The following is a 9,971-nucleotide window of genomic DNA, read 5'->3' on the forward strand; positions in this document are numbered from 1 at the left end:
GGGTACTGTATGTGCACATTCACGCATGCACACACAAAGCTCATCCTTTTCTAATACAACAACCGCTTTGTTTTTCTTTTCAATTCTGCTCAGAAAATATTCAAACACACAAAAGGACTCATGTGCACAAAGGCGAGGGGGGGGGCGGGGCGGAACTCATGTCTAGCTTTTACTTTAATTCCTAAGGAATCACAGATAAACAGAATGGATGGAAAAAGGAGATTGATTCCCACAGTGACCGACTGACCACAAACTCTGTTGCTGGGTCAATCAATGTCACGATGAACGTAGATATGCGTTATCTTAATCAGTCACAGAAAACCTCCAGGCTCTCTTGCTGCAGGGTTCAAAAGCTTTTCCTTTAAATGGCAATGGAACAAATAATAGTGGGATGATCAGTTCAGAAAATTGATGAGGTCACGGCCACAAACACATGGAAATATCCTCACTCACAACCACTGGTTTTTTTCACTACAGCATGAAAATAGATTGATTTTGTTCCTTCAAGCAAAGAACTTTAGGTTTTATTCTTCAGTCACAATGTAAAAAAGAGTCAAATAGATTAAAGAGTATAAATGTGCAACTTCCCTTGATCCTTTTCTCAGTTTTTATGTTTGCTTTTCCTGCAGTTTTTCCGGCTCAGCAGAGATGGATTTTCTGGAAAACGCAGCAAACAGAATTTCTTGCAAATAACAATACAGCATTTATAAGAATATATAACAGATATTAAATCTCTGAAAACTATAATCATGTACTTACTGCCTGAACTTAAAATTAGAGCCTGCTGCAAAAATCAAATAACATTTCAAAAGGCTCTTTGTTAGTGTTGAGTGTAATTTAAAACAAATGGGCTTAAACAAACTAACAAAATCCCCTTAATTCCAAATTCACATCCACTTGATTTAACCATCATTCGTCATCCAATGATAAGACTGTGACAGACTTGAAATATTTTCCTTATGTTTAAAACTGTTGAGCTGAAAAATAGTTTCATGAAATGCATGAGATGGTCTGATGTATGTTGAGGCAAATTTTGGGGTTTCAGTGTTTCTGCACATCAGGAATAAGTTGGTTACATATTCTTTGAAAAAGTATTGGCCGAGTAACATGAGGATAATATTAGAAGAGAGGACAGATATAAAGAAAATGCATAAAGGAGACACATTTTACCAATAAGTGTAGAGGGATGTAAAGCCTCTTTGTGAAGCTTAGAAAGAGCAATGTGGGAGAGTATATGATATTTATGTGACTTCTTATGATTTCCTGTTTTTCTCCAAGATGAATGATGCACTAGATAAACAGCCATATTGACCAGAGACTGCCTATAAATGTCTTCACAAAAGTTGTAGTTATATTTGCCTGCTAACATATTGTATAACCACAAATAAGAAATTCATTCACAGACGTGTCTAAACTAAAGACTGGAGATCTCAATAATCTTGCATCCATCGACACCAAAAACTTAATGATGCACAAATAACAGACTGTTTTTGAAAGTAGGTGAGGCGTGACAAAGCCCATAAATAGGCGACCCGGCCCAGGATTTGGAGGAGTTTCAGTGCAACTTTACCCCAAAACAACACAGGAGCAAGCTGAAGTGTCTCCACACCGGACACAGAGCGAGAGGAAGGACAGATCGACCTTAGTTACACCAAAAATTGGTGCAAAATTTATGAGACCCTGCACAGCAAGGAAGTCACAGGGTAACGCCAAGTTGGCTGTTCTTGCCCAGATGGAAAACACCATTAGATTGTTTCAGTCAATTCATCAAAAAACGGCGAGTTTGTCTAAGTTACAGGCCTTATCATGAGACCAGAGGGTGTTGTGGTTGGCTTGGGATGCCTCAACGCCAAAACCGCAGCCACTGGCAAACCGTTCCTTTCTTGTCAGGTCAGGTCAAACTGAAGCCTTTAGAGAGGAAGGGCAGGCCAGTAAAAGAACCAAGGTCAAAAGTGCTGTTGAGAAATATGGCACTAATGAGCAGGCCAACGCCATTTACTTTTACATCCTACTGACACATCAAACCCACTTTACAAATGCCGAGTCAGGTAGTTAACGGACACGAATCTTTGAAGAGCAGAACCTAATTTCCTCGGCTCAGTCGACGCAGGGAGTAGGGTCAAGCACAAAGACGAGTGTGGAGAAGGGAGGAGGAGGAGGGCTGGAGGGCACAAGGGCCACATGGGAACTAATAATCCCCTCACAATGGTCTGCACGTCTGGGTTCTGATCTGCAGCACAGAAACTCTCTATGGTCTGGAACATTCCTTCAGACTCAGGTTTAGTTCCTCCTGGAGACAGACGCAGGTTGGCTCTTTATCCCAACTCCCCTGTCGAAGCCAATATCTCAGGTCTCATATAGCTCATGGCAGGAGACCGGCAGACTAACCGCTTATCATTTCCAGAACAATTTTAGACGACTATTGTAAGTGACTGACCAAGTCAATTAATTCACGTTTTCCCGCCATATGTAAGGTGAGAATTAATCTGCCCCCGAGGACCATCTCTGAAGGACTTATTTAGTTAATCTGTCTCGGTGCCAACATTTTTATCTCTCAATGCCTTTTCTACTGTATTCATATATTATACTGGAAGCTCCAACCAAGAATATCTCGAGGTTGTTTGGGATGTTTTATACCTCATGCCATTTTTGATTTATTTCATACAGAACAAATTTGGATAAAATTTTTTGAAAATGTTTTATCCACAGTTTTAAATCACCCAAAGCCTTGCAAAGCCAACACTGACATAAAGTCCACCGTTTGGGAATCATTTAAGTGATACTTTTTTAATTCATAAAAAAGGAAGACAACACCCTCTAATTAGATGTGGGCAGCCCACCTCCCTGAGCTCCCGCCCTTGAGTGGGAGTCTGTGAAACCGCACTTATTTTCAATGCTGATCATGACTCATCATCCCCAGGGTTTAAAAGGTATCTTTTGCTAACCCTCTACTATTCTTCAATTTTGACGCCATGGTTTGACGACTGTTGAAAAGCACTGGAAACTTGTATGGTTCCTCAGTAACAACACATTTGCGATCAGCATTTGCACACAACTGCCTTTTAACTACATACTCCAGGTCTGGGCTGGGGCTGGAGCCAACGTCTAAAATGTATTCGGCTCGGGACCACCATGGTCCTCCACCACACGGCAGGGCATTCTGTTGGGGAAAAGGGCCCTCTGTCGTAGGTGACCTGGACTTCCTGTGGCCTGGAAATGTCACTGAGCAACTCCATGCCCCCAGAATCCCCTCTAAGCTCCCAGCTCACTTTTTAGCAGTGTTCAACATTAACGATTTGATGCAGGTTGGCTCAGAGTTGAGGTTAGACTTTATAAAGCGTTCAAAATTCAAACACATTTCCTCTTTTCCGCAGGACTTTTCAAGCACAGAGCACATTGCCTACAGATAGGCCTCAATGTCTCTGTATCATTTAAACTTCACTAGCCTTATTTTTGATGAAATAAATCATCTTCAATGATTTTTGTCACTTGATCAGCTAAAAAAAAGCCTCCAGGGAAAGTTCACTTAGGTGGGATCATAGGAAAAAAATAGAAAGGTGGTGTGGGCTAAATGGATGTTCATGTATTTTTCAATGAACAGCAGGTTAGCAGGACGATGACAGTGCTTTGGTAAACATGTCTCAGAGCTATGATAAAGGGCGTCATTGAAGTTGCTTTCTCTTGTCTTGTCAGCTCCAGAAGGATAGATACCGGAGTTGTAGGATGGAAACTAATGCTGATACTTTTTCTGAGCTGCTTTCACCCTTTAAAGGCAACAGTTGAACTACGGGGACATTATTGTGTTTGCCAGGGACACACGGTCGGGAAACAATCAGATCCAAGAAAGAAATGTAGGAGACAGATCATTAACGGCCTGAACCGTTGGAAACAAACATCTCCATGCCTGTTTCCAATGATAACCTGTGAAGATGTTAAGCATTTACATCCACTTGTGTCCAGTAACACGAACCTAATTTGCTATCTGCTCTGTGTCATGAATGAATGTAATGGAAACATAAACAATAAAAAGATATATGGTCCGAGAGAGTTTATCTAGACTTATTCCTGGATGCACCTTTTTGATTAATAAGCTTTCAACTACTAATTTTCTTTGCTCTAAAAATTGAGATTACAATTGTCATGTATGCGTAGCAACATCCCAAGAAAGCAAACAATATTTTATTAGACATGTTGCTTGACAGTTGAGTATGGCCTTAATAAAACAAGAATTTTTCACGGTCATGTAAAAGCTATGTATACCAATGGCATGTGTACAAAATATTGCCCATATGCATGCAATATCCATTTGGGTGTAGTCCTATTTTCAGACCACAGGAATATATTTTGTATTCAATTTCTTTTCTATCTTTTATTACAATCTGCAGCTTGTATGCAAAGACCTCGGCCACTTACTACACACAGTCCCACCCTGCGATTCAGCACCAAATGTATCCTGTCTTTTCTCATGCACTGAGCACACATTCGGGTATGTTTGTCATTGGGTAGAAAGAAGGGGTAATGTGTCCGCCAAACCACACTACTGGCCCATAGATAGGAATTTAAGAGCTAAATGGTCCAACATTTTACTTACTCTAGTTACGTCCCTCTGTGATTTGCAGTATTTTTCCCTGTTTCTTCACTTTCACAGCATTTAATGCACTTAAGTGAAGTAGCTGTCGCTGTGGAGTGCAGAGAAATTAAAAATGCAATTATTCCTGCAATAATCCTTTCTGAAGTGCAGTTATAAATCGTAAGATGATTTGTAATATTGTTACTCTCAGTGTAAATCAATGTATTGATGCTTAAAATGTGGAAATTCCGACAAAAAAGGACATATTCTTACAAATATTCAATTTTTTTTTCTAATTGCCACATTGGATATTTGTAAGCTTTGGGACTTGAGTTTGATATGTGGGTTCTCTGTGAGTTTGATATGTGAGTTCTCTGTGCCAGGTTCTGACAAATTAATCCAGCTTCCATGGGGGTCCAGGAAGACCCACCAGGATGATGAGGCCAAGGAGGTCAATTGTTTAACTATGGCAATCTGCCCCATTCAGCCTGAGTCTACTTAGATTATGTTAGAATAAGGCTGTGGAGCAGTGAGGCCAAGCTTTCCATGCTGAGGTCTCAAGATGTGTATTTCAACTCTATACTCTTCACCCCATCACACATCTTTATATGTTTGGATGTGACACTTAATGCTTAAAAAATCACATTGGAAGCGAACAAGGTTCCTCACTCAAAGAGCCAGTGTTCTCACGAAGATCATGAGAGGCACAGCCCTTTCGCTCCTTTTTCCCAGAGCCTCTTATGCCTCTACAGGCCAAGTCCACTGCCAAGAGAAGTTCCAGGTGGTCTCCAGGCTTTCTTTGATCCCCACCAACCAGGGTCTCTTGGACAGATCAGTCAGTGTAATCACTTGTGTTTCAGAGCACGCAGGGGAAACAGTAGTGCTCCATTTCCTTTTCATGGCATGACCTCAGCAGTGGCAACCATCGTCTTGAAGTGACACAGACCTCTGTCCAAATAGGCTCCTCTGTTGTCCCTATCTAACTGAAAGGGCAGTAGATAAACATTGGAGACAAGCTGCCTTGGAGAGCCACAGAAAAACAAGCAGAGAGAGGAGAGAGGGGTGGTGGTGCCCACCTCCGGTGAACACTATTTTGATTCAAGTGGAGAAAATTGTTGGCCAGGAGCTCTGTGGCACACAGCCCACCTAAAACTTGCCATGCACTGCTTATTTGTAGCTGACCCTTTACGTTTACATCACGGCCGTGGCCATCACAGTCCAGTTACTGACACTCAAAGTGCTGTCGACGTCCAATCCATATTCGCACGAACACCCTGTGCTGGCAAGGTTAGGCCGGTGCTGCGGACCAGATGCACAGGCATGATGCAAAGAAAGGCTTGGACTCCATGGCAGCTCATCTTTGGACTGTGGATCAAGAGGAGTGTGTTTGTCTTGGATGAGCCAGAGACGGACCTGCTGCCAGCTTCTTCTTTGAGCAAGTGCTCAGGCAGCAACCAAATGGGGTCGGTAGATCAAGACTGGGGGTGGGGAGCAACCTTGCATTTCACTTAGTCTTAATATCAAGTTTCTGAGACACTCTTGACACATATTCTTCATTCGAAAGTTATTGTTTTATTATTCTATTTAACAACATGGGATAACTTGCATTCTTGGAAAAACGACAAGATTGGTTTAAGTACAAGGAGAGACAAGCTTCAACTTTTCATTTCAGTGTGGCAGATCCCTTCGTTGATGTTCTGTTGCATCTGTTTGGTCAGTCATGTGCTGTGGTTTACCATTATAGAGGCCCTTAACATTGTTCCATTAAAATCCCATTAAATCGTGGTTATTTAGACCTTTTAGGCCTATTTCCATGTAATAGTTCCCACATGCTTCTCTGGAGATATCCATCTTATCAGGGGCAAATACTCGCCAACCAAACGACTTCTTGTAAAACCCCATATTTCCATAAATTACGTTCAGTTATTACCTTCACCTGGAGGCCTGGCAGTAGGATGCATTTTTTGCTTTCCCCCTCTGAAGTAACGTCAGAGGTGGTTCATCGCTGTGTGTCTGTCATTACGCAGCGATTATGCATGAACTTTCACCAAGTGAAAACATTTTTGTGTTAGGATTTGTAAATACATTCTGATTTACTTCTACGTTGAGGTTCTCGGTGACGTTGGAAAACAGTAAATATTTTGGCCTAAGATTTAAATTGCACTCCAAACTGAAGGTCACTGATTATACAAGTGGAAACTGACCTGTGAGCCGAGTTCAGTGAGTGTACAGCCTGCACTAAACACACTGACAAATACATTTTTACCTTATTGTGGCTTATCTCAACCAAAAATGGTGGTTTACATGCCACAGATTAGCATTCATAAACACCATTCATTAGACGACACTAAGAACACCTCCCAAAGGCCCATGCCAACAGATTATGCTATGATTTATGTGGTGTGAAACTTGTGGCTGCGACAAGCCGTGAACTAACCAAGTGGAGGATTTAGGTTTGATGAAAATAAACACAGAGGATATTACGCATTAGTGAAACATGCTCTGTTGAAAAACAACATATTCTATCACTTCATGTCCAGCTGGGTTTTTCCAACACTGGTTTTATATTTGTTTCATGATTAATGCTTCTCACTTCTCATTATTCCTTCTTCTGCCCCTGTGCAATGTGAAATCTGTCTAATCCTCTTTGGAAATTGTCAATAGTATCTCTATATATAAATGAGGTGTGAGTGCTATCTGGAGACAGGAGCTTCTGACTAGAGTGCTTTGCTCTCTTTGGTGCTTTGAGATGGAGGAAAGTGGTGTAATGGACATAGGAGTCCAACATTTGTAAGCAAGACCATACATTTATTAATTCTTTAATGTCATTACATCCTAAATATATATATATCAACTTAACAGTTCATACTACAAAGTGTTTGCCAAGACTTTTAAAAGCCCCTTATCTGGTGTTGTAGATCAGTTTTGATCAAAACTAAAATATCTAGACTATCTGATTAGGTTTTGTAATTTTCAAGGTCTCCAGATGATTTATCCTGACTTTGATGATATCATGACTTTTTTTCTGGTACTATCAACGTTGTCATTTTTGAATTTTAGAAAGATGTCTTGATTTTGGATATTGGATGGATTGTCATGAAATTGTGTTAGTCCAACAGACATTCATCATGCTCCCATTAGGATAACTTTTATTCAGGCTAAACAAGGGAATCTGACATCTTGTTTCCTGTTAAAATAGAGGTAATATCAGGCTGTGGTGTGTCTTTGCATTATCACATGTTTATCGCACCAATGCCTCTTGACAGCCTTCAGCACATCAGTGCCCCTCCAGTTAAGCTACGAAATACTCTGAAGAGAAATGTTGGGTTTCAATCGTAACATCTCTCAACAGTGAAGCTAAAAGGAGGAGCAACTTTCAGGACTTTGTCGATTTTTCTCTTTTTGTTTAGTCCACCGGAGGCTGCGCTCTGTCATCTCGCTGCTGTTCCAGTTTTGACTCAAAGCAGAGCCTCGGCTTGTGAGCCAGGCTGAAATATTATCCACAAATGCACACGTTCACATGGACGGCTGTGGGGAGCTTCAGTGCACCAGTGCTAAGTTGTGAAGCAGCATCTGTCACACTAACCCCATTTAACTTATTCCCATCTCACTGCGTGTTGTAGATTTAAAAGAAAAACTTGAGTACCTTAACCCACATCTGGTGTTTCTCACTGCACGAAGAAGGGATGTGAGGTAGTGGAGAAGAAAATGTTAAGGATTCTGCATATTATGGACTTGCTGAGCAACAGGGAGGAAGTAAAAGCTTAATTGTCTTGTTTATGATGAAACGTTGGGCTGTTTTATGATCCACTGTAAATGCGGTAGTGTTGTAAGCTTATTAAATGTTCACTGTTTTCCATTAAATAAATCTTTAAACACATTTTTTGTTTCTTTGGATTTAATTCTCCTCTCCTAATTCTCCTAATACATTTTGAATTGTTTTATTCAAGTCTTTTTTCCCCTTTTTCAAAGTTACAATATGTCTCCTTTGATGCTATTTATATCATTAATCACTTTGTAAGAATGTGTATATATTCTTCCTATTATTTAAAAAGATTTTTAGCCAGCAGACATCTCATCATTTACTTCATTTTGGAATGAACATCTTTTGTTGAAAACTTAAAATCTGTACAACACATGCTGGACTCGAGGTATCAATCTGTGCAAAGTTCTGTTATAATCTTATTAAACACAGGTGTTTCTCGCGCTGACGCCCCACTCCTTGTGAATCCTCAGCTGTCAGTCACAATCCAGACCAGACTGATGGGCTGAGTGGGTATCTGCCTGAAAGATGGATGCGGTGACGTCAGTGGCTGGCGCTCATGGACAGAAATAAACAAGCTAAACCTGCCATGCTCCACGGCTAGAAGACCAAAGAGAGGAGGGAAATTTTCACATCATCTGTCAAGCTTTCTCACTCCAGCACCTTTATGGGAGGCCAGAGGACACGGGGCTCCTCTCTTTTCAACCTTTTCCCAGTTATACGAGTCTATAAAATGTAGTGCATAGCAGAATTGTGTGTTGTAATATAAACCTGCTCCTTAAATCTGCTATTTATCGTAGTTGTTTAATTGAGAGCTGCTTTATATGTGTTTTTATGTGTTTGATAAAAGAACAGAGTACCCAAGTGCTAGTACACAAAGTTTGGTCCAGAATTGGCCAGAGATGTTGTATAATGTTATTAAAATTACTTTCTTTTGTTCTTCCAATTATTCACTTTTTCTTTTTTTGAATAGGCTTTATATGTGTCCGGTCCTGTCATAAAATGAATTGGGCTAAAATAAAACAATCCTCACATAACTCTGTCTCTCATACTGCTGAGGGCATCCATCCGTCGTTCTGTCATGGACAGTCGATGGGTGGTCAGTCCTTGTCCTGTTGCATTCCCGCATGCAAATTCAGATTAATGCTTGCCCAATCGATTCGTTTTCTCATTTGTGTCAGTGCCTCGCCTTAAATGCGCACTCTCATGCAAATCGAGGTCACGTGAAGTGCAGCCAACTTGTTGGTTTTTAGCGGCTGTAAAATGCACAGCCGATGTGAAGACAGACAGAAAAAAACCTATGTTCATGCAGAGTGACAGAGAATACATACTGTAAACTGTGATTGGTCTCTCCTCTAATTGAAGAAGTTAACTGTTGGTGGGGGGGTTCTTTTTATGAGAGGAAGCTAAATTTCCTCAGGGAAAGAAAAAGTCAACCTCATTTCAGTGTTTTGCCACAAAGTGATTTAACCGATGTTGAGAGTAAGGATTTCATGCTCTTGTGAACTTGTGTTGAACTTAAAGACAAAGACAATCAAAAAAAGACATGGAGAGGCAACAGCTATGCAGGAATGGCTCTGTATTTTATCTTTTCAAAACACTTTAAAATACCCACTTAAGTGCCACTGAAATTGGACA

This window comes from Paralichthys olivaceus, chromosome 13 (assembly GCF_024713975.1).
Source record: "Paralichthys olivaceus isolate ysfri-2021 chromosome 13, ASM2471397v2, whole genome shotgun sequence".
NCBI classification, from domain to species: Eukaryota; Metazoa; Chordata; class Actinopteri; order Pleuronectiformes; family Paralichthyidae; genus Paralichthys; species Paralichthys olivaceus.